The sequence below is a fragment of the Dendrobium catenatum genome, unplaced genomic scaffold, assembly GCF_001605985.2.
Source record: "Dendrobium catenatum unplaced genomic scaffold, ASM160598v2 original_scaffold_198558, whole genome shotgun sequence".
Lineage (NCBI taxonomy): Eukaryota > Viridiplantae > Streptophyta > Magnoliopsida > Asparagales > Orchidaceae > Dendrobium > Dendrobium catenatum.
The window spans coordinates 169,720-197,087 of NW_021516975.1; the positions used below are offsets into that span (position 1 = coordinate 169,720).

Genomic DNA, 27,368 nt, shown 5'->3' on the forward strand with positions numbered 1-27,368 from the left:
AAAAATCATCTTGAATAGATTGATTCAAGTAATTCCTCCACTAATATCGGATGAGCAAGCTGCATTCATAAAAGGAAGATCTATATCCGATCACCTTCTGATAGCCCAAGAATTATTTCACAAATTCAGATTTTCTAAGTCTTCCAAAGGTATGGTGTCTTACAAAATAGACATGGAACAAGCTTATGACTCTATGAGTTGGACTACTCTAACAAAAATTTTGGAATACTTTGAATTCCCGTCCAAGTTTTCAAAGTTGATAATGGAATGTGTTTTGAATCCTAGATTTTCTATAATCATAAACGGGAAACTTACAGAATGGATAATAGCTGACAGTGGATTTCGTCAGGGATGCCCATTGTCGCCACTGCTATTCATTCTTTGTTCTCAATTACTATCCAATGCATTTGCTCAGTCATCAGTCGGCATTAACTCTAGTAAGGATGGTTTTCGTATTTCCCATTTGCTATATGCAGATGACATCCTAATTTTTTCGGAGGCATCAAAGAAAGCCGCATGTGAAGTCAAGACTATTCTTTCCAATTACTGCAAATGGACTGGTCAATCCATTAATAATGAAAAATCTGTAATGATTTTTGGAAAACATGTGAATAGAAGAAGAAAGAAAAGCATCTCTAAGGCTGTGAGATACAAACCAGTCAAGGAGTTTTTCTATTTGGGATTAAAAATAGCCTTGAGAAGATTAGTAACAAATGATTATTACTTTATCATTGAAAGAACTCTCAAGAGACTTAATACTTGGGGGAGCAAGGTGTTATCATTAGCTGGGAGAATTGCTCTACTTAAATCAGTCATCCTTGAAATTCCAAATTTCTTCAGCACTCATTCTTTAATCCCTTCCAGAATTTTGAAAGAAGTTCAAAAGCTGTGCAGAGGTTTTTTATTGAACAAATCTGGCAGAAAAATGGGCTTGCATTACATAAGCTGGGAGGAACTTTGCAAACCAAAAAACATTGGTGGTGGGGGCTTGTTCTCTACTTCTTCAAAAGTGGCTCCTCTTAGAGCAAGAATTACATGGAGGTATCTTTCTAATAGTAATTCTCTTTTCAAAAATTTTTAGCTACAAAATATGGAATGAAACCTGGTATTGACGATTTCAAAAAAAAATTCTTCTTCATCCTGGAAAATTTTATGTGACGGTGGAAGAGCTTTAAATCCCCTGATCAAATGGAGTATTGCTGATGGCTATAAAATTGATGTGTTCAAAGACATATGGATTCTTGATAGAAGTATTAATAAATGGCCAACCTTTGTTGTGCCATAAGTAGAAGGAGATGTCAGTTTAAGCAGATTCGTTGAAGATGGAAGATGGAAAATAGAAGAACTTGAAATTTTCTTTGGTATGGATTTTATTATGTTGATTCTTCAAATCAAGATAAAAGAAGATCAGAGGAATGATGAAATGGAGCTCATCTATCAGAATTCTGGAAATTCTATTCCTAAGTTGATCACAGAATCATGGTTTCGGAACATTCAAACTATCAGGTGGACTGTTTGGATCAAGAAGGCTATGCTTACACCGAAGGTGCAGGTTTTCTGTTACAGACTTTTTAAAAATGCATTGCCTACATTTTAATTCCTTAAATATAGAAGATTACTGGAAGATGATAAGTGCCCTAGATGTTCCTCTGGTAATGAAGATTTCGAACACATTCTGACTAAATGCTTAAAACTAAGAAAGGTCATTTTACTTCTTAATGACTGGGGGTTTCAAATTCTGATAGTTGACAGTTATGAAGAATGTTGCGACTGGTTTGAAACTACATCCAAGGTTAATGGTATGTTGATTAACCTTTATTATAATGTACTTTATCTTTCTTGGAAAGCTAAAAACAAATTGGTGCATGATGGAATTGCCGAAAGTGCTAATTACATAGCTACCAGTGCTATTAGCATGTCGTCATTTACTATGAAGATTTTTTAACCATATCAAAAAAATGGGGATGTTAATCAGCCTTTTTGGCTGTCTAATGCTTGGCATCCCCCACCACTCGATTGGTTAAAGATCAACGTAGATGCTGCACTATGCTCTTCATACAAAGCTGGAGTTGGGGGTGTTGTAAGAGATTACAAAGGGAGATTCTTATTGGCTTTTGGTAAATCTTATACTCATTGGGACATAAATCAATTGGAAATGCTTGCTATTAAATATTTAAAAGATGTGACTAAGGATTGGATGTTCAAATACAAAGGAGCAATCATTGAGAGTGACAACTCAAATGTGATCAAAGCTATTCATAAAGCATTTAACCAAGGGGGCAAAGGTATGGAAAACTTTGAAGTTTTTCAAGAGTTCAATAATGTTATTTTTAAATGTATTAAGAGGGATAGCAATAAGCTAGCGGATTTGTGTGCTAGCTATGCTATTGTTGGGATGAGGTTCCTCCTTCATTTATCAATATAATGAAGGAGGAATCTACTTTGAAGTTGTTGTTTTTTTTTTTCTTGCTTTCCTTTTTTAATGCAGATTATGCTTTTCTAAAAAAAAAAAAAAAAGAAGGCTAGCTTGTAGCAATTTGTTCCAAAGAGGTTGTGGAGAGGTTGAAGACAGTGACCATGTCACATCTACTTGCTCTAAGCTGGTTAACGTGATAGACTTATTGAGGATTTGGGGATTCAGATTACCAAAGTTTACCTATTTCAAAGAATGTATAGATGAGCTAGAAGTTTTATCTGGGACAAATACAATGGTGATTTGGTTATATGTTGCTATTTTATGATTCTCTTGGAATGAAAGGAACAAGGTAATGCATGGAAAAATAGGAGTAGTGCAGTCTTGATTGTTGCTAAGGTTCTCGGCTTTATGAGTATAGCAAACAAGGATATCCTCTTAGATCACTGAGATGTCAATCAGTCACCTAGACTATTTTCAAAAACTTGTCATCCTCCTCCTCTTGAGTGGTATAAAGTAAATATTGAAGCTTCACTTAAAGAGAATTATGGGGCATCTATTGGAGGGATTGTTCGAGATAGCAAAGGTATATTTGTTTTAGCCTTTGGTTGTAGTGGTGTTCATTGGAACATATCACAAATAGAGTTCTTGGCATTCAGAGCTTTAAAGGATGTATTAAAAGGAAATTTACAAGATTCTAAAGGTATTATCATTATGGGATGCAATAAGAATGTGATCCAGATTCTTCACAAGTTGTACAGGAAACTGAAGGAGCTTGGTGGGAGCATTGAAGATGAAAATTCATTGGTTTTAAGTGCTTGGAATAATGTTATTTTTCATTTTGTTCCTAGAAATTGTAATAATTTGGCTAATTATTGTGCCAATTCAGCCTTTTCTTTTGACTTTCTTTGTACGTTTTGTGAGAGTAAACTTCCTTCAACTTTTATTAAAATGGTGAAGGAAGAAAGTGATGAATGGATTTACTCTCAGTTGTTTGTATCTAGGCTTTTTGGTTCTTTTCTTCTTTTAATGCGAGTTGCATTTATTAAAAAAAAAGGAAGCGATCACCCCTTATTCAACAAGTATTAAAGGAGAAAGTGTCCTCCAATTAATAAGTTGACATGACGTTATCACCTCAATAAGATAGTGAATCACAATTACCTTATGTTGGAGCTCTACCACCTACTTTTGACAAAAAGTTCTAGATGCTTGCATCAATTTCTCTCGGTGTTGCCCTTGGTCCCTCATCAAGCAAAGCTTTAATACTAAGAAGGTTCCCCACCATGTTGAGATACTTTATAATATTATCCAAATTAAGCAATCTTAATAGATGGATCTCAGTGCATAAAGATCCAACTAAAGTGGAAAGGACCGAATATGTTATAGTTGTCATGGGTGGAGCCATGATAAGTTCCTGAACTGAACACACCAGCATAATCTCTTCAATATTCTTCCCCTCCTAAACTTCAATATACTTTTCTGAAGTCTAAGCCACTACTATAGATAGCACATGGTGATTAGTAGTACTTTCTTCTAGTGGTGTCTCTCCAATGATAAAGAGGGAATGATGAAAAAGATAAAATTAATTACCCAAAAGACTAGAATGAACTTCTAGTAGCCTATTATGCAAATCTAATATCCATATGTATACTCCATATGCTAACTACATTATTCAAAACTAGACCAAAGAAAGATGAAAGTTAAACCAAAGTTTGAAATGTAATTACAAAAAAAGTTGGACACTATGGGGCTTGATTGAACTACCCATAATCTAATCTAAATTCAATTAGACGAGTAACCTCTTAAGAACCTTAAGATACTCCTTAATTATCATAAGCTAGTAGAAAAAAGCCTAAGTTAACCTTAGGTAAACTCTATGTAAAATTTCCAAATACCCAAAATTATTCAAATACCCTTAAACTTTAAGTAAACCTTAACTAGGACTCATGCTAGAAATCTTAGAATCATTGTTTTCTTGGCCAACATCTTTGACTCTTACTTTAAAGTGCTTTGACCAAGCTAAAGGACCACCTTGAACACCAAAATGTGGCTAATTAACTAACGATTTGAGTTTAAATTTTCTTAATCTATTTTATGAATATATATTGACTAAATATTGACTTGAAATCAAATCTCTTTTACCCTGTACAAATTAAATTTGACCCAAATCCTTAAAGAAACTTAAACCTATTCTAAATATCTAAACCAAGTAACATGGCTTTGTATTTAAGTTCAAAAAATTCAAATCAATATTAGAATAAAAAACCTTCAAAATTCTTAAATTTGGTATTAGTGATCCAAACCTAAAACTTGATCTTTGATTTTAAATTACTCAAAATAATTTTGGTATAATTACAATCTTAATTCATCCACGGTTAAGCCTAATTGAATATGGGTACCAAAATCACTAAAACTACCCTAGGGTTCTCTCTATAGGTCATTTAGGTCAAAACCTTAAACCCTAGCTTTAGAATTAAGATAAAGGATCCTAATAAATCCTATGATCATTTGGAATCATGCCTTACCATTGATTAACCCTATTTTACCATATTCCTTTCAAATTAAAAGTTTTCCCCTCTAGAACCTATTACAATTTTCTTAAGTCAACCCCCTATATTTTTTGTTGGACTTTCAAGCAAAGCAATTATAATCTACTTTTGAGAAACTTGCTGTAATTCTTACCACATGTTCACCCTCAATAGAAAATGGATGGCACAAATTCTCAAATTACCCCTAAAATGACCTACTCCATGATCTCTTAGGCAAAACCTAAGAGCTTAACCTTATCCCTGAGTCACAGTAACCCTATTCACTTATAATATTCCTTTAGCCATAATTAGTACTAACATCTACAATAACCTTAAATAATTTATCCCAGTATATCTTAGGATAAATCCATCATTGTTTGATTAAAATTGAACCAAACCTGGCCTAACACACATTGAGGACTTAAGATTACTATTCTAGGAAATCCAACCTTACTATGCTAGCCCAAATGGTTAACTTACTTTTGGTCAAGTTTCAAACTATTCTTAATATGGATTAAGAATATACAATCTCAACTCATTAGTTAAATAACCATATTAATTTTGATGTTCAAATAAATTTTTAGGTTAAGGGTTTATATTGGTCAAACCATTTTAACCAAAGGTTAAATATGTAGGAAAAAACTCGTTGATCCATCATGTAAGTTCTTAAGTGAAACCATGATCTCTAAGATGAGTCGTATTTTTAATGTTAACCTTGAGTAGGACTTAGGACTTTAGGTAATTTGAGTAATTTTCTATATTTTTAAAATTTACCAAAGTTTGTTTTTTTAAAGGATTCACTACCTACCTTGGGTGACTAAGGTGTGTACTAAGTCCCCTAAATATTTCTTAGGCTATTTAAAGGTTGATTAAATTATAAGTAGTCCAATAAATCCCTTAGGACCCACTTAGGTATATAATTAAATTTAAATAACGGATTAATTTCAATATTTCATAAGATGGGTTTTGAATGTTAACAGTTCTTTTAAATAGTGGTTAAAGAATTTATGGTAGTCTCTTATTGGTTATATACACCTCTTATGACAAATTAATGTTAAACTAGTCTAAGGGACCCAATTCTCAAAGAAGGAGAAGCATCATAAAGAATTGGTTCTTTTAGGACAATCCAAAGCCAGTCCCTTGGGAATCCACCAAAGAGGGTCCTATATGAAGTAATCTACACTATGTAAGGACATCTAAGTGGTAACAATGGCTCTAAGAGAATAAATTTAACCACATTAAAAAAATGAGGTCAATAGTTATCCCCCAAAAACACAAGTTAGATGCAGGTAAGGAAAATAAATCTACCTCACTAACGTGCTAGAAAGAGATGAGAACCATACGAAAGAGTATGTTCATTCACATAGGGCCAAGTCAGGTAGTCTCACATTTATCAAAGGGGGTGCAGAATATGGAGGAAAATAAAGTAATTATGGATGAGTGGAGCTTAGAGAAAGTGGTCATTTCCTTATATTTATATTATACACCCCTAATTATAAGGAGACTAATGGGAGCTCCATGATGTTACCATTAGTGAATGCTATCATTAGGACAATAATGTCTACTATAAAGATGATAATAAATCTTTTTCTAATTATGTCTACTAGAGGCTAAGGAGAAGGTAAAAATAAATTATTTTATATATTTGAATGGTGAGTACTACTAATCTCCACATGCCATATTCAATAAAGGTCAATCCTTTATCCAAGGCCATTTAAGTTTATGAGATTGAGAATGTTGAGGAGTTTTTACTTCTACCTTAAATTTAGGAACTATTGGTTGCTCCACTTATAGTGAATGTTTCAGCTCTGGTCCTTCTCACTTCAATTAAGTCATTAGGAGCTAAGATCCATTCATTTGAACCATTTATTTTGGAAGAACTATTCATTAATTTAAAAAATGTAGGGAAGGTCTTTAATACTAAATCCATGCTCGATAAAAAGCTCAGGGCTTCAAGAAGGTGTTATTGAAGAAAATGTTAAGGTTTTTTAGTTATGTAAGGAGGTGGAAGACCTTCAAGCTAAGATGATGGTGACTCACTCTCATATTAAGGTGATGGAGTCCATTAAATTTATTATTATTGAATGCTTCCGCCTACAACACCTGCTGAAGAAAGGGGTGATTTCCCTAGAGATGCGGTAAATCCTGCATGTTGGAAGTTTTGGGCGATGACTTAGCTTGTCCCTATTTTTCTTTTCTATGTTAATATGTCATATAAAAGTTTTCAAAGTAATAAAAATTATACTTTCTTCTTTACCTTTATGATGGGTTTGTATTATTTCATTATTTCATCTCTTGTTTATCATGTAAACTTTATTAAGGTGAATATGTGATTCCATAAATGATAAGGTATTTACTCTTTTTATGGTGACTTTTGATGGTGAGGAGTTTCTCCCTTAGACTTTTTAATTCTTTGTAATTGTGGGTGAGAAGTAACTCTTTTTGTAACTAGAAGAGTATAATTTTTATTACTATAGGTTGATGGTGACTCTTAGTTTTTAATATGATGATTTTATGGTAATTCCTCTCGAGGTGGAATTTCGATGATTGTTTTATTTTTAATCATAGAGTGATGTCTGGTGAATTTTATATTAGTTTTCTCACTTGTCGGTGTTTGACAATATACTATATCTTCAAAAAAGGATGAATATAATAGTTTAATCTTTGTTGTTAATGGAATTTATGATTAAATACTTGAAATTTGAGACCATATTTTCTATAAATATCCCCTTATTTGGACCTAAAAGCTTAACTTTTCATTTTGCACTTTGAATTTTTTTTCTATACTCCCTTATTAACTCAAGTTCTTGTGTGAGAGATTGTAGCTCTTCTCAAGTATAGTAGGGAATTTGTTAATTAAAATTACCTTCATGTTTTAAAATTAATTGGGAATTATGTTGGCATGGCTAGTGCATGTATTAGTAAGGGGATGTGAACCTGCTAGTGAGGGTTACCTCTAAGGAGTAATATCAAAAATAATTTTACCAGAATGAGCTATACAACATGTATAAGAACTTTAAGTTGTATTTATGATTTCACTTCTATTAAGAGTCTTTTGTGGTGCTAAACTTCTATATGTTTGCCCTAACATGGATCATACCAAACTCGGTGGTTAGCTTGATTATGGTTGCATTGCATGTTTAGGTTAAATGAATGAATTATGTTTATGCTTTGAGTTGAAATATTCTTAAATTTTCTTTGTTATGAAATACCCACTAAATACTAAAGTGTATGTGTCAATCAAGTAATAAAGTCAGGCCAAAGGGAAGAGAGAGAAGCTCCACAAATCAAGGAAGGATTTGGAAAGAGAGTTTGAAGATTTTGGGTGCAAAGATTGGAGATGGTAGAAGGTGGCAAGTCATCTATGGATGACCGAAACACCAAATCCATTTTATCTACCGTGAGTCAAATTATGTTGGATTCAAAAGGTAGATTCTCCATCAAATGCATCTCCCCGCACAATATTTGAGTTTTAGAAACTCCTCTTGTTATCAAAGAGGGAGGACTTTTGGCTAAACACAAGCCATTGTCAGATTCTAGTAAAGGGAAAGTGGTAATTTTGGTTTCTAACAAGCTACCTAAATCTCCCTCACTGGTTTCTCTTGTTGGAGCTAATGACAAAGAAGCTTCTTCTTCAAGGAGAAGTTTTGTTTATATTTTGAAGAATAACAAGGATAATTTCAATAATCCAATTAATTCTTCAAATGTTCATAATTCTAATGTGTAGATTAAAAAACCACACATTAAAATTAATTGGGATGAAAATCTTGATGAGGATGAAGATTTAAATATTATTAAAATGGATATAAATAATGAAATATCCAATATTCATGTTTTGAGTAAATCTTTGGTGGTTAAAATTCTTGGGAAAAATTTATCTTTCTCAAAAGGTGCCATTGAGTTAAGAAAACAATGGAAGAAATATGGAGGATTCCATTTAACCATTCTTGGCTTAGATTGGCTACTTTGTTCATTTTAATCTCATGAAGGCATGGAAGCAGTTCTTAATGGAGGTCCATGGTTTGTAGGGCGTTTTGCAGTTGGGTTAGACAAATGGTCTCCTAACTTCTCTCCTAATTCATTAGAAGGTGTTTCAGCTCCGATCTGGGTTTGTCATCCTCACCTTCCACTACACTGTTTGGATGAGCCCAATATCTTTAGAATTGTGTCTAGAATTGGGACTCCATTACTTTTAGATGGTAATATGTTTAGGTGTGGATGGAGAGAATTTGCTAGAGCATGTATTCGAGTTAATTTGAACTCAAAACTCCCATCTGGAATATGGGTTGAAGGGTTGCATGGAAGATTTTTTCAGAAGTTTTAATACGAAAATCTTTCATCACTTTGTTTCAAATGTGGGAGGATAGGGCATATTGAATCCGTTTGTCCTAATGTTGAAGATATCCCTTACATCTCAAATCAAACTGAAAATCCTTATGGTCCTTGGATGCAAGTTAAGTTCAAAAACAAGAAGAAATCAGCTAGTAATCTTTTGAAATCGAAGGTTTTTTCAGCAACAGAAAAATCAGGAATGGGTGGTAGAAGAGAAGATACGATTCAAGCTGAAGTACAAACAATGGTAGATGGAAACAAGATCAATCTTATGTCTGATCCAGTGGTAATTACAGGTTCCAAAAGCCAACTTGAAGAAACGGCTAGATTGTAAGAAGGAGATGAAGGGGCGGTTAACCAGAATTTGAATTTCAAATTGGACCAGCAAGCTTCTTGGAATTTATTTTGTTAATCTAATTCATTTAATGCATTAGCTGATGTGGATAATGTGGTGGCTCATGTGTTAAATGAAACCAGTAAAATAGGAACCGTAGTTTATGAAAATCTGGAACCTCAAATTTCATATTTTGAAAGTTAAAAAAAAAAAAATTTCAACCAGAAATTTCGGTTTCCACAAAAGATGTTCAATTTTCAAATGATACTTTGATTAATCCAAAGGTGGTTGAGACTCAAGTTCCGGCTTTCTCTCCAACGTACTCAGCTACCAAATAAAAAATTCCACAAACTTTGGAGGAGGAAAAGGAGGCTGAATTGGCTTTGTCTCATCAACTACTCAAGGACCTGAAGTTTCTCCCTCAACAACTTTGACGGCTGCTCCTCATTTAAATGATGTTGAAGTTTTGAGGACTCACAAAATAGAATCTGAACCATCAATAACTTTGACGGCTGATGATAATGTAAATGGTAATTACACTCATAATACAATCCATGATTCTTCTTCTCGTCAATCAGCTATTAGTTTGAATTTAAAAAAAACTATTTTAAAAACTTTTTTAAGAAGAATGTTTCCTCCGGTTCAAAGCATGTCCTATTCAAAGAACTTCAAGCATTGGGACCATTGAAAGAACTACCTAGAAGAAATATGGCTGAACACAAAGAGAAGAATGGTTTGAAAGGTTCTTCTTCTTTTTTATCTCACTTATATGAAGAAGGATTCTCCCGTGGATAGAAACAAAATAGAGATTTTTTGAAGATAGAGCACTAGATCATAAAGTTTGGCATAGTTTTACCAAACTTTTGGAATTTATTGTTGAATTGTAATTTTATTTTTAGCTTTCATTTCCTTTTCCTTAGTTTAATTTGTTATTTTAAACCTTGCATAATTGTTAATGAGATCTTTACTAATTATTATTCTCTAACTGGATGGGAACTCTGGGATACTAATCAACCCTCGGGTTGTCTTAAACTTTGGTATCCCCTACATCTCAACATTTTCAAAATATGAGATAGTGGATTTCATTACATTTATAAGAAGTTTAAATTAACAAATTTATTTTTAATAAGTTCCTTTTTTCTTGTTGGAAAAGGAATCATTAGCTTCTTTTGCCTAGTTTGTATTAGGTTATCTACGTTTTCATTTTAATGCAATTTATGCATTCTCTCAAAAAAAAATCAAGTTATAAAGTGATTGAGAGAGTGTTAATACCACAAGAAAGTATTTTGCTAACATATAAATAAACTAGTAATGCCTACTATAGCTATAATGTTTCTCCTACTTAATGAAAATAATGGTTGAGAGTTTGTCTCTACTAAGGATAATAGAAGATAAGATATAAGAAGAATAAAATTTTGGACTAATTTTAGTGAATTATCTAAGTTTTTCAAAGTAGACTCTTTATGTTTGATGTGGATTAGAGCATATGAAACCCTAGATCTTCGTCAAGCTTGTAGGAATATATGGGAGGTTTATGGCCTTCCTATAATAATTATATCTTTAGGGATACTAGAACTCTAAGCATCATATCTCAAGGCATGTAAGAGCTTCATTCTAACACTTCTAATTATTCTAATATTCCACCATCAAGGCAATATTTCACACTAAATTTTAGATAGACATATGGTCATCATATAAATTAAATTAAGAATAGGAGTTAAGAAAACCATCCATTATTCATTCAAAGTATAAGAGTTTACATTAATACTTACAAGGGATTCATATCATTAGCCCAAAATAAAGAAATTAGTTGGCTATGGAAATAAAATATAATAAACTAGATTTCATTACTTGTAAGAGAAAGTAGAAGAGCATATGTGAAATCAGATATCACTAGGATAGTACAATGCACTCACCATGTTTATTTATCCTGCAAATGCTTGACTACTTATAATAGATGAGCTGACTATGTCCCAAATGATTTATCATTTTCTCTTTTGGCCACCCTTAGGCTTAACTTTAAGGGGGTATTATAATATATTTAAGCACTGCATACTCTATAAAAATGATAGTCCCCAATAAAATAATAATAGAACTCTAGCTCAAATTAACTAAAAAATTATTTATACTTGTATAAAAATGGACCCAGGCACCATAGTGTTAGACATGTTGGAGCCATAATGTTATGGAATGAACTAGCTCCTAGGCACTACTTAACTTGCTCAGTTTTGTCATTGGGTTGATTCAACACATTTAATGTTTGAACCAATACTTTGCTTGGCTAATATGGTGTGGATCCATCTTTCATTAACTACTCCACCATGATGCTCAAGAAGTTCATCACTACAACACTTGAATACACAATCTGGCATTCTAGTGTTGTAAAGTTTATTGCCCTGGCACTCCAGTTCCTAAGACTAAGGTGTTGTAGTGCTTATTTCTAGAAGTGCAATGTTATGAAGCAATGCAACACTAAACTTAGCTTCATTGGGGGGATGAATTAATTATCATTTTACTTGAGGATCTGACATTACCATTTCCTTATATGTTATGGATGCTATGACACTAATTGTTGGATCATTGTGGCGTTCGTTCAATACTTGTGATTTTTTCTCCCTTTTCTTGGGACATTCCTTCATAAAAATAATAAAAATAATAATATTTTAACAATATTTAATACCAAAAAATACTACAAAATTTACACTTAACAAATTATCCCCAACTTAAAATCTTGCATGCCCTCAAGCAATGGTGTAATCACCTATTGATTAGCCTAGTTGCCCAAATAAAAATTAGCAATTTAAGATTATCATAATGAAATAAAATACTTCACATTTAGATGTAATTTTGAATGATCAAAGTTATGAAATTTTAATTTGAATGACTATAAGTAATTATCTTAATAAATCAGCCTTGCTCTTGCTTAATTTGATCTTATCTACTACAAGTGTAAGTGCAAAGTGAACTACTAATTTTTAGATTTGAATAATATTTCATTTAGAAATTGATGATTCTTGTAGTTAAATAAAAAGCTAATTAATAAATTATCATATGTATTCATTTAGTTATGTTGTCTTATTTGATTTTAGTGTTAGAAAACCCTTAGGAATAGAGCTTTATCAAATACCAATTCATGAAGTACTCAATTTTATTTTTCTTTTCTTATTTTATTTTGATTTTATGTTTTTAATAATTTTAGTTTTCAGTGTATAATAATGATTTGAATATTGGATTTCTTTCTTCCTTTAAGTAATCCTAAACTAAATTAATGTAAGGATGTTAGTGAGCTCTCTAATCCATATTCAAGTTTATAATGGTTTACATAATTTAAGCTACACACTCCCTCTCTCTAAACTTAATTATTCATTCTTTAAATCTTTGTCTGTGCTTAAGTTTAGAGCTTTTAAGTTGAAAGTAAGTCAATAACTTAGTAGACTTTCTGTTATTAATTTTTATGATTATTAAATTGAAAATTATAATTCTTTATCCATCCAATTTATCACATTGAGCTTAGTATTATTCCTAAATTTAATTTTTTTTTTTACTTTTAATTCTGTTTGAGTTAAATAAGTAATCAAAGTGCAACTGTTATGTAGAGGACATTTTAAACAATTAAGAAATAACAAGAATTTTATTTAAATGAAAATTGAACTATAACATCATTAACATTAAAAAATCACTAAAATAAGCAAAATAACATACAAAATATATTGAAAGAAACTAAACATGCATTTTTCATTAAAAATGATACAAAGTCATTAAGGCATAAAGATATTACTATATCCACTATTGTAATGAAATGTGCATCCATGCACAACTAAATCACATGAACTGTAAATATCATTAATACACAACCATCACATGCAATCAATGGGGATATCCCCAAGCATAGAAATAAAAAATAAAGAAAAATAAAAAAGTACATCCACCAACAACAAACATAACTCAATCTCACTCCTCTCTCTCTCTCTCTCTCTCTCTCTCTCTCTCTCTCTCTCTCTCTCTCTCTCTCTCTCCCTTTTCAACATGTAAGCCATTAAAGAAACAAAGAAAAATAAACAACCATCACTTAGAATCTTTATCTTCCTCATCATCATTAACATCTTCACCACCAAATGACTTCCAAACAAAAGGAAAATACACAAGAACAATAAGGAAATGAAGCTTATTTGGATTTTTTATAAAGATGCTCCTTGTAAACATCCCCACCAATGCTTCATTGAACTTAGAACTGTAGTGATAATGCTTCCCCTGTATATTTTCATAATGAGCCTTCTAGCTCCAGCTCTCATCATAAAACTCTATAACTCCCTCAATCTTCTCACACAAATCTACCCCCTACTCACCTAAAGATCTAAAGGACCTAGCACTCGACCAATTACTACTAGGCCTAATTATCAAAAGAGGTGCACTAGGAAGAACCTCCTCCTCTACATCAATCATTTTAAGACCTTCAATTTTTTGCATTATGAGAGTTGAAATGGGAAATAACTACTCTTCATTAGAATCACCCCTTATACCAAAAATAACCCAAAGACCATTAAAAAGAAAGTGGTACACCAAACCATTAAATATAGAGCCCCTAAAGATATATATAAGAGATGATAAATTAGCTTTCCAAATATACCCACTTTTAGGTCCACAAAGCAATCTCAAAACCTCTTGATGGTCAATGGGTGCCATAGTAAAACCATAATAATTATGATCCTCCATATCATTAAGCCTATATAAATGATAAATATTGGAGTGATAAAAAGTTGGGCTGCAAGCGAACCAAACGTTCGACGAGCTACTCGTTGTTCGGTTCGATTAAAGCTCGTTTGCGATCGTTTAATTAACTGAACAAACAAACTTGAACAATATTTTAAATACTCGATTCTTAAATAAACAAACTTGAACACTAATACGTTCGGCTCATTTATGTTCGCGAACAACATCATTTGAAGTTCGTGAACAAGCTCGACATTAAACTCGATACGAAGCTCAATAAAAGCTCGATTCATGTTCGATTTTGAACTCGTGAATAAGCTCGATAAAAATAATTATATTTGACTATAGAATTAATAAATATAAATAATTATTAACTTTGTTACATAGACAATTGCTTTTATTATAAATGCATTTGTTCATAGATTTGTTCATGAACGTGTTAGTTTGATAGTTAAAAAAATTCGTTAAATATGTTTGCGAACAAGCTCGATAAACACTAAATGAACGAACATGAACCAAACATGAACACTTCTTAATTTAAATGATCCAAACATGAACACAAACGCTAAAGCTCGAACAAATATGAACCAAACTTGAACAAGCTTATATTAAATGAACACAAACATGAACACTCGCATACTCGGCTCGGCTCGATTCGTTTGCAGCCCTAATAAAAAGGTACCCACTTATCCGAGACAAAATATGTGTTATTTTGGGATTACTTGGCATTCACAAAATCTCCATGAAAGAATTTACCATGGTAGCATGTGAATCCTCACATAGTGTCTCCCACCCCTCATTTACTATGATTTGCATCACGACCCCTCCTGGGTTTAAGAAACCCCACTCAGGTATGAATTTCTTTCTCATTAATAGATGGGCAAAATGATCTTTAACATCGACAAAAATGAATCTCCACTAATCAAAAGAAGAAGATGTTCACTTCTTTCTTCCAAATATCTTAGAGGCTATAAGAAAATTTTAACTTACAAGTAAATAGGATAAACTCAAAAAGATTAGGAAAGAGAAGGATAAGATGATATGAAGAAAAATGATCATGAAAACTTTAAATTTATAAACATGACTAGAATCACGACGTTGTGATGGTCACCACTGTAGTGCTAATAAGAACACTAAATTACAACAGGTAGGCTAACAGCTGTGCCACACATGAAAAATACATGGAGATATTGATCGAGAATAAAAAAAATATATCGTCAGCCTTTTTCCCAAAGAACCATCACATTATGATACATGAGAGTACTATAGCACTCAGGTAAGCCCTTTATTGCATTGCTATAATGACTAATTATAGTTTTGACCAAACATTGTGGCACTACAAGGAGCACATCAACACTTCAAAATGACTCACATAGAATAGTTGCACTATATAGCAATGTTTAACACTATGCAGCAACACAAAAGATAATATTTATTTTGCACCACGATGCTGCATGGACTAGTGTTGAAGCATTATATGTGTGAAAGTAGTACTATGGAACTTAAGTAAATATTGTTGCTACAATGTACAATGCTAATTTTCTAAAGACTTTAGGGTCGAGGTGCCTAATTTAAACGCTATAGTGGTTGGTAAGCAAACATTGTAATACCCTAAGCCCTAGCGCTATGGTGTTAGGTAAAATTTACAACTTTTCTTTGTTCTAAAAATATTATCATTTAATTATATTAGTCAAAACCATACTAAGTAAGCATATTTAACAAATATTTTATAATTTTTTAAATAACACAAATAAATAAATAAACACTTTAACTATAATACTAATACATAACATTAATAAATTTTGGTTACATCCCAAATAGTACTAAGGTTAAAATCTTTGGCCAGACTTGACTAAATTTTTCATTTTGGTTAGGTTGCATCACTACCACTCCTCAAGTGGTCTACACTAAGATCCTTCCCTTTCTCTTTTGGATTAATTTCAATATTACTAGGAAATGCTCCATATGGTCTACTACTAAAAGAAATTGCAAGATGACCTCAAAATTTTACAAGTTTTTAATTGAATCAACTTGACATTGCAATTAAGTTCCAATTGAATCACTATCTCTTCAAATTGCGTCTTCCTATATTTGCATTGATTTTTTTGATTGAAATCTGAGGGAGAAGGTTAAGGATTTACTATAGGTTCCTAAGTATTATTTTAATTTCCTCCTTGATCCGATTGACTTACATTCCACTTGTTACCACCAACATTATAATTACACCAGTTAAAGTTAAGGTGGTTCCTCCAATATAGATAAAAATATTAGAATAGGAATAATTTTGTATTTCAATGACATTATCATTCTCAACCTCTTGAACACTATTATCTCCAATAAAATTTAAATCATTCTCCAATTGCATAGGTGATTCTAATCTAAAGCTAACTCTAAAACTATCTAACTTTTTGGATATAGTAGCTACTTCAATAGTAAAAATCGATAAGACAATTTACTAATAAACTCTAAATACCCTCTTAGGATTCACCCTATCAAAAGACTAAAAAAAAGTAGTAGTAGTTATTTCCTCAATTAATTCATATACTTTATCAAATGGCATAGATATTATAGATCCTCCAACTACATCACCAATTTTTGACCTAAGGGATTCTACTAGCACATTATTGAAAGTCTGAATAACCAACAAATCTTGTAAAGCATGATGAGGGTATTTACTAAACATCTCTTTAAATCTTTCCAATTTTCATAAATTGTCTTTTCTTTAAATTGGAAAAAATAAGTGATATCATTCCTAAGCTTAGTAGTTTTAGAAGGTGGGAAACACTTAGCTAAGAAATTGTGTTTCAACTTATTCCAAGTAATTATGGAGCCTAGGGGCAAGGAATTTAATCACATATTATCTTTTTTTCCTCAGTTAAAATGAAAATAATTGAAGCCTAATGACATTATTGCTAACACCATTATATTTGAATATCATACAGGTTTTCAAAAAACTAGCTAAGTGTAGTTTGAGATCCTTAATAGGAGTTCCCCTAAATTTAGAATTTTGAGTCATCTATATTTTGATGGGTTTTAGCTCAGAGTTATTAGACTTGATAGTTGGTCTATTGATACTCTAGTGAATTACATCTACTATTGGATTGACATACACTTTAAGAGGTCTACGAAGTTATTTTTTATTTTTTTTATTTTTTTTATTTTTTTAAAGATTTCTTTCAATCTCTATGTCAAATAATAGACCTACTACAGGTGCAATAACAAAGAGGAATTTAAATATTAGAAGACAAAATAATACAAATACTGAAAAAAACTTCTTTTTCAAAAAAAAAAAAAAGATGGATACAAGTTACATGAGATAAGTAGAACTAAATAGGCAACTAGTTTAACAATATATATCAATTTGCAATGCGCACATTACTTCTTTGGCAACACTCCAAAAACCTGATGTGATGGGTTATGTTATATATTCACATTGAACACAAGAATTATGTTTATGCTACAGGTTGTAAAATGTTTAGATTTTTTTTTTTATATGCAATATCGACTAAATATACTAGTGCACATGTCAACAAGTAGTTAGGGATTAAGAGTGTCAATCCCATGAGGAAGTGATCTGTTAGCATATAAATGAATTAGTACTTTCTACTAGAGCTATAATATTTATCCTACTAAATGACAATAAATGTTTTGATTCTGTCTCTTTTGTTGGATACAAAAGATAAGATACTAGATGAATAAATATTGGAGTAATGATTATAAATTACTCAAGTTTTTCTATGTAGACTTTTTATGTTTAATGTAGATTATACCATATGCATCTCTAAATCTTTGTCGAGCTTGTAGGGACATTAGGTAGAATTATGGGCTTCTTACATTTATTGAATCTCAATAGAACCTAGAACTCTAAGCATCCTATCTTTAAGCATACAAATTTTTATTCTAACACTTCTAACTTTTTCAGTATTCCTCCATCAAGGACATATATCACATTAAATTTTGACTATACACATGGTCTCTATTTGTATTAAATTAAGATTGAGAGTTATAAAAAATATCTATTATTCATTGAATGCATAAGAGTCTATATTAGTAATTGCAAAGGATTCACATCTTTAGCAAAAAACTAAGAAATTTTCTAGCAATGGAAATAAACGATAACAAATAAAGTCTCATTGCTTGCGTATAAGAAAGAGTATAAGAGTATAAGTAAAATAAGATATCACCTAGATATTACAATGCACTCTCCACACTCATTTGTCCTCTAAATGTTTAATTGCTTAAAATAGATGGGCTAACTATCTCCCAAATGAAGTATCTTTTTCTCTTTTGGCCTCCCTTAGACTTCACTCTATAGGGGCACAACACTTAAGACCTCAATACAGATGAAAACAGGTAGTATCCAATCAAACTCTAACTCAAATGAGCTAAAAAACTAATTATACTTATACAGAAATATACTCAAGCACCATGGTGCTAGACATGATGCCATTTTGGCATTATAAAACAAATTAGCACCTCAACACTATTGAGCATACTCTCTAGGTGTTGGGCTAATTTGGTTTTTCTAATTGTTTAACTACTCAATCTTTGCACTCTAAAGTTGAGCGCTATGGTGCTTAAATGTACAATTCGGTGCTATGGCATTGTAAAGCTCAATGCTCTGATACTCAAATTCTTGAGACTCAGGTATTGCGGTGCAATTTTTTGACGATGCCACTATATGAAGCATTGCAACTCTGACCTTGGCTCTACTTGGGTGCTTAGTTAATTTTCATTTTTCTAGGCTCTGATGCAACAATTTTCTAATATGGTAGGGTGTTGCATACATTATGACGTTGGTTTTTATATCGCTACGGTGTTGGTTCAATAATTAAGAATTTTTCTTCTTTATCAGAGATATTTCTACTCAATAATAATAATAAAATATTTTTTCAAATATTTAAGTTATTAAAATACTACAAACTTATACTTAAAACCTGATAACCTTCTTCACACATTTGTGGCAAAAAAATTTTATCATGGATTCTGATGTTAACACATCTTTATTACGAAGGTATTCATAGATGACAATGTCCAATTCTCATCATTATAGATGAGGACCAATGATCTGGAGAGTAAGTTAGGGGATTAAAAGGTGAAGTTCATCTTCATTACATCCTTAATCAAGTTCTTTGTGCTAACTTCCCCATCCTCTTCACTAAGGAAAATGATATATTATCAAAGTACGTTAGGTTTTTCTAAGATTAAAACTCTTTCAATAAAATAAATAAATAGATAAAATATACTAAAAAAAACAAAATTTAAAAAACAAATTAAAAATAGAAAATCCCTTAAGGATTAAATAAAATTAAAAATATATATTAAATTAGCTAGAAACATTAAGGATTGTTCATGTTTTGATTCCTTAGCCAAAATAGCTGAATTGTATGTCTTAATTCCTAAGATAACAAAATCTTTGTGTATCTTGCATCATTTAGATATTTTGATAACATGAATTTTAAGTGATTAGGTAAGGTTTAACAGGAAATCATCTACAAGTAGGATTTTAACTCTAGTAGAGTCAGGCTTTCTTAATTCTTAAATGGGCTAAAGTTAAAACTCTCATTGTATTTTTTTTTTTAAGTGATTAGGTAAGGTTTAACAGGCAATCATCTACAAGTAGGATTTTAACTCTAGTAGAGTCAGGCTTTCTTAATTCTTAAATGGGCTAAAGTTAAAACTCTCATTGTATTTTTTTTAGATTTAGGTTTGAGTTACTACATTTTAGTTCTCACATTAATTCTAGGATCTGAGCTTAATTTGTTACATAATAATCCCTCACCCGAGAGGAACAATTATTAGGTCCGGACACCAGACGTAGCTCTACATCCAGAGGCCAATAACATGTCGCAACGTGCTCTTACTCTTTACCCCACAGCCCGACGACCAGACCTGGACCGGAACCCGGTATTGCTATAGTTTGGGTATTGCTAGGTATTGCTTAACAATAACGAGAAATATCATTCTGTCAAGACCAATACCTAGCTATACATAGCAAAACCAGGGAATTGGTTGGTATTACTCGATATTTATTTGTCGGAGATATTGCTAGGTATTGATCTTAACATAATGGTATTTCTCGTTATTTTCCAAGCAATATCGAGGCAATACCTAGCAATACCCTGGTCTTCCACAAATAAGTCAATACATAGCAATCACGGGTCTAGTCGGGTCGGTCATCGGGACGCGCGGCTAGTATAGTAAGAGCACGTGGCACCACTACTGTCGTCCGAACGTAAAGCTGCGTCAGGACTGTTGTGAATTTTGAAAACATGTGTTTAAAAAATATTAGTTTTCTTTGGGAATTTTGAAATTGAGATTTAATTCTAATTTTAGAAGTCGAATCAACTCGCTCGAAAAAGTATATCACCCCGAAAGGCGAAAAAAAATTCCACAATGGTGTTCAGGCTTAGAATTATGTAATTCGTCTTGAATATCATGGCTAGATTCTAAAGAGAAATCGACACGGCCCAGAGGGACTGAGGTGAGTTCAACTAAATAATCTAGTTATGATACTCAAGGAGATATGTATGCCGAATTCATATCTCACAAAGCCTTATCAAAGAAGGATGTATCTCCCCAAAGGGAGGTATCACCTTTCAATGATTAATTCTTCTAATATGATAACGACAATCATTTTTTTTACTTTTTCCCAAAGAAATCTAAGAGGTTTTTTTAAAAAGATTAATTTTGAAATCAGTGTGTGTGGGGTTCCAAATCTCCTACGAGCGCAAGCCCTCGTAGTTAATTACATCATAGGGAGACAGAGTCCCCTACGAAAACTCTCGATTAAAATAAGAACGAAATTTTGTTAAATTTTCTAAGAGTATATCAAAAAAAAAATTGAATAGAATCTTTTGGAAATCAAAGGGAGTGGATCAAAATTTAAACAGTTATTAACAGAATCAAAGGAAGAGAGGTAGGGGAAACTTTGAGATTCCAGAACCTTCCGGAAGTGTCCCAACTCAATCTAAGTGTTGGGCTTACATTTAGGATTGAAAGGAAAATTTAATTTGATTGAGCATTTTATTAGAAATTTGGATTATATTCTAAAATTTGGGGTCTTATAATCAAAGATCTGCTCCGGATCCTAAATCTATTTTAGACACTCAGACCATAAGTCGTTCGATTCCTAACAATGCGGTGCAAAACCTGGACTTATCCCGCCTAGATTGGGGAGCCACTAACCACATAGTCGATTTTAAAGAGATGAGTTCGGTTCTTTATGAAAGAGTGGTAGGGATGTTGTACTTAAAGTTTTGGAGAGTTGGGGCCGACATCAGAAATTTCCAAATTAGCCCCTTTGACTTATGTTTGGTGCAAAATGCTAAGGACTATGAAATTAAAATTTTGACTCTTTTAATTGATTTCTAATGCAATGCATGCTAGTTAACAACCTTAAATCAAATAAGCTTGAAATATTTTAAAACAGGCTTACAAAATAATTTTTAGAAGACTGGTCTTCCCCAGGTCCGGCACCTCGTCCTCATAGGTCAGACTATCCGGACTCTACCCAAGGCGGGAAAGGGTCTAAAACAAGGGAAGAGTAATGCCAGTAATATGCATGCGACCCCGGGTTGATCCCCGGCTAATTCCTAGATTCTTATCTTTCTATGTTATTAGACTCACTAAAATTTTAAACTTTTAAAGTTATGAGTATAAAACTTTCACACCCTCACGAGTCTCGCGTATCCAGGCGAAAACAAAAAGCGGGCACACAATCGCCAAAAAAAACTAGGAAAAGCAAGCAATCCTAAAGGCAATCAATTCATTCACATCAATATTAACTAATTAATAAATGTCCATAGGCAAAGTTGCCCTGTTTATTACAAACTAGAGTTTTGTAAGAAAGTAAGTGGCCGGCACCACTGACAACAACCCGGATTCTAAGCCTAATTATGACGCAAGTAATTTGAGTGGGATACTTCTCAATCTTCAAGTCTTCAGTCTTGCCCTTCTTTTGACTCCTTTCCTTCAAACTCCTTGGATTCTTCGTAGGGAAACTACCCAAATGGATAAGAGGGCACCTCCCCTTAACGGGAAGGCCACTCTTTCCTCTTTGAGTATAAGAGAAGTGTAATCCAAATTTGGATTTCCAAATGGAAGAAGGAATTTCTTCCAAAAGGCATAGTTTCCTCTTTGGAGTCCAAGCTTTGGATCTATGTATCCCATCTCAAAATTAACTTTCACAACACTTGACAATTATACAAATTTACATTTACATCAAAATAAATCTAAACTCACTGCAGGGTTATCCGAAGTAGTAATAAATAAGAAGAAATTATTCCCAAGCAGTTATATATGTGCAAAAAGGAAGTAAAACACACTTGGTCATGCTCTTTTTATTTGGGGGCTGAAGCAACCTTGTGCAAGCATTTATAAACAATTGATATATTTATTATTAACTTAGCCCCCTTTTTACTGCCCTGCATGAGCGTGGCCACCTGCAAAAAACTATGGAACATCCAGATGTACCTAACCTAAGGGTAAATCTAGTCGCCAAACACATCAATCCTTCCACAGAGTGCAGAAAAAGTAAGCAGACACAGCAAAATAATTTCATCCACAAACATGCAGTGAAAACCACAAAAAATCGGCACACAGCAGTAAAGTAAACACCGGCCTAACCTAGATCTAGAGTTGTGTCCTAGGCACATCATCTAAGTTAGTGTAGAAGTCGTTGTGGAGGATAGATCCTAAGGTGAGTGATTAGTTATAAGTTATCTAAAGTTTTGGATTTGTTATAGGCCTAAAAGGGAGATTTAAGTAAACTTTAAATATTAATAAATTAGGAATTTTAGTTAAATGTATTTAAGAGTTAATTGATTGCTACCTTTGTTTCACACCAAGCCGTGAAGTTTATTTCCCTCCTTTGGGCTAGCTAATAGCCTCTAGGCCTGGTTACCTAGTAGCAATCGGGAGGTTAATTTAAGTTTTTTAAATAGGTTGAATTAAAGAGTAAATTAAAATTAGGGGAATAATTACTAATTAATGGGTTGGTTGAGGAATTTTAATGACCTATTAAAAGGATTTTAGAGGTTAGAAAAATTAATGGGTTTAAAGGATTATCCGGATACATTAACTCAGGGGATAAAAACTTGAATTTTTAAAAATTAAAGTTAATCTGAAGTTTCAAATTTTTAATAAATACTAGACCTATATGAGTTGTTAGACAGGAGTACACTCAATTGGAGTTTTTCTACGAAAAGTTATGATTTTTAGAAGTTCTGCTCCCATTTTGACCTAAGGTCACCTAAGATGTGTGAGTCCTGGTTTAACTAAATTATGGAGGTTAAGTTTTTAGGGGAATTGATAGATTCCAATTGAAGTCATTAACCACTAAGTTGATTAATCAAAATTTTTCTATTATTAATAGTGGAATTTTAGAAATTTACAAATTCGTAGGGATTATTAAATTACTACGACTAAGGGATCTGGCTTAGGGTTTGAACCCCAAATGAGCCCTAAATTCCTTGGGATCAATTCCAAGGTCATTCAAAAGACCTCACGATAGATTCAAACAAGTAGTTATTAGATCCCTTTTGGATTTTTTAGGACTTTTTAAGAATTAATCAAAATCTGGTTAAACACGCTAATTATCCTAGGGATCAAGCACTAGGACAAATCTAGCACACACAATTTGAGAGGGAATTATTCTATTGGTAAGGGATTAGTGTTAAAGAGCAATTAAGGACTATTTTAATGGATTTTACAAGCTAGAGATGGTTCATATCATAATCAGGTTAAGGCGATTTCTAAGAGAGGTTTTGAGGCTCCATACTTGGGACCAATATGACTCAAATTGATAAATTTGGACCATAGGGATCACCTGACCCTAAGGACTAAACCTGAAAAATTTGAGCTCAAATGGAGTACATCTAGTTGGAACCAAACACCCAAGTAAGCTCTAAGTCACCTTCAAATCACTATGGGGTATATCCTAGAGCTTGGATGGCAGAAATCAGTGGACATCAATACACTCACTCATCCTACACCTGCCATCAGCTACACCAAAAATCACACCCTAAATCACTCTTTGGAACCTAGCGCTCTATAATCCCCTTTTAGAATTAACGTGGTCCAAACTCAGACCCTTAAACTTAAAAATAAGGGAAATATTGCGCTTAAACAACTTAAAGACCAGGCGAGAAGCACTAAATTTGAGACATACACGATAATACATGTCAATTTCAATCTCTTCCAAAATTTTAACCTGGTGGACCATGTATTATAAGCTAAAAAGAATTACAAATAAATTACTCAAATCCATGTGAAATAAGCCTTAAGATTGATCTAAACCAGTGCGTCTGAACTATAGACTTTTTATAGAGCTCCTCGAGACCTTTCCAATGAGCCTAAGAAACACCTAATTTGGAACAAGTATGCAGGGATATTAATTTTAAAGTTCCCTTGAATTTCTACATTTATTAATTCACGCAATTACACAGTCAGCAGCCGTGGAACGCGCGCGCGTCGATTCGCCAGGGCATATATTGGCAGACTAACGGTTAACTCGAGGTAACCCGTACAATGCCGTTGAGTGCAGGAATCGAACGGCTGGGATTAACAGCGTCGATCAAAGGAAAATAACACGAACACACAGGGGATTTCTAATCCGAACCGTTGATCGAAGATCACACAGACTGGATATTCGTCTCAACCTCCCCGCTCGTATCCAGACCAGCAGGGCTTCTTAAGCTGTTTCGGGCATTATCGGCTGGTCGCCGAAGCCCCGATGAAATTTCACTGAGGATCAGGATGGTGGGACGTTCAATCCAAGTGGAAATCCGTTGGGGTGAAGGTTTCGACAATATCACAACTTGACCAGGACTACCTGTAGCTAGGAGCTCGGGATGCGAGCAGATTACGCAAAGGAAGGCCCAACGAACGGAGGCTCTTCTCAATATCAGGAAGCTTCAGGGGACGCCTGACGAACAGTCTCTCCTTCAGATTATCAGGACCGCGAGGGCCGGAGTTGGACTATCGAGCTGGGAAGCGAAGGCTCTTTCACGGCGCTTGCATGCGAATTGGAAGGACGGCGTGATCGTATCGAGAGTCTCGAGAGGAAGACCACGTCTAAGAAGAGTCAAAAAAGTTCATGGATCGATCGAGAAGCAGAACCAAGACGCCCTGAGAGTCTGCGGAGCTCCAGAGGGTATCTGGCCACCTTCCGGGAGCTTGGACGGCCGGGATGAGCTGCGAGAGGGCTCGGATCGCTATTGCCAGGTGGACGAGGCGACGTCCAGGGGAGATCGTGGGAATCAACAGCCCGGTGGACAGCAGCCTTGAGCAAGGAATGTCTGGGGGACCACCTGGAGATCAAATTCCATTGGCTCAGACTACCGCCCCGGCCAATGGTCTGGGTAGGCGGGACTGGGGGAGGCCGATGGGACATGTTGGAGCAAAGGTTGGAGAGTCAATTTGGGCTGGGGGTCTGGATCGGACTGGTGGCTGATTGGATCCATACCTGCCTCTGGTTTGATCAAATTGAGCTCGAATCCAGGTCAGGTCAGACCTTGGGATTTGGTTTTATGGAGATAGGTCTGATCGGGCACCCAATGCAGTTGACAATTGGACTCCAATTTGGTCCTCGGTCAAAAGTTTTGCTCGGGTTGATCCAAATATGCTCGGGTTCGGGTCGATTTGGGCTCAACCCAGTCAGGGCCAGGACCCTGGGCTTGAGGTGGGAAGTGGTTGGTGCCACCCAATGCAAGTGGCAATTGGGTCTAATTTGACTTGGAGCTGGAAGATGGCTCGGGATCCAAGTGTTTTTGGCTACTTTCTGGTAGCCTAAATCTTGACCAAGTTTAGCCCAAGGCATGAGCATGGCTGGAGAAGTGTATAGACTAGGGCCACCTATGGAGAGGTGTTGATCAAGTTCAATTGGGCTTAGGTGAGAGTGCCAATCCCAAGAATTTTGTGGCACTTTGGGTTAGCCTAAACTCTTGGACCCAAGTAAGCCCAGGGGTTGGGCTGGTCAAGGAAGGGTATTGAGTCTAATGGGAACTCAATGGCACCTTTTGATTTGAATCAAAATTTGATTAACGATCCAACCACCGCACGCAAGGGACCGCGTCTCTTTTGGTTCACTTGGGTCCAAGCCATATGGCCTCCTAACCCAAGTAAAAGCCTAAGGCTTGCGGGCTCCAAGAGGGGTCTCTTGGGTACCAAGGGGTACAGTCCCATCGTTACTCAAAGGACTTGAATGAACTTTGGTTCAAAAAAAAATTTTGAAAGAGGAGGCGGTCGTATGGGTTAAATGGTGTCAACCTCGCGCTCTACTCTCGCTCACACCAAGGTTGACCCAAGGTTCGCGCTCTTGAGGTTTAATGAAGCTTGAGATTCAAATTACTCCACCGCGCGCTCCAGGCAACCTTAAAATTGCACACGCTTCGGGGTTGTCAAAAGGTAAGGGGATTGATTGAAGTTTGAAGTGATCAAAGGTAGGCGATTGATTGAGTCTAGATTGATCCTAAGATCTAGAGGGGGTTCTTAAAGATCTAGGGTCTTAGGGGGAATCTAGGCTTAAAATGGATCTAAAGGTACATGGTTCTAGGAAAGACCTTAAGCCATCTTAGAGTAGATCCTGCGGATCTTAGAATTAATCTTGGGTTTGGAAGGCCTTATGTGACCTCATACAAAAATTGAGGTCAACAAAATGGACCCCAATTGTGTGTGCGTAGAAGGAACTATCTCTGCACACATTGGCATGACCGAATAGAAGTAGAATCTTAAGGGTGGAGGGAGGTGATCTCCAAACCTCAAAGCCTATTAGGGAATTGCTAATGGAAGGCTTACCCTTATTAGACAAGGAAACTGGAGGGAAACCAAGATACAGGAATACATACCTTTGGGTCTAAGGAAGGGGTATCACCCAACCTTTAGGCCTATAGGATGTGATAGAAGACCTTACTCCAAATAGGCAGATTAACTGGAAACAAGCAGGGATACTTAGCTTTGGGTCTAAGGAAGGCATCACCCAACTTAGGTTACAGGATGCTGATAGAAGACTTACTCCTAAAATTAGACGGGATCCTGAAAATCCTCTTCT

At 34.2% G+C, this 27,368-nt stretch overlaps 1 non-coding gene across 1 annotated transcript; it reads left to right on the top strand.

Moving 5' to 3' along the window:
• Positions 1–16,972: 16,972 nt before the first annotated feature.
• LOC114578876 lies at positions 16,973–17,077 on the top strand. Its single transcript, XR_003699799.1, has one exon. It is a non-coding gene; the product is annotated as a small nucleolar RNA R71 (small nucleolar RNA).
• Positions 17,078–27,368: the final 10,291 nt, after the last annotated feature.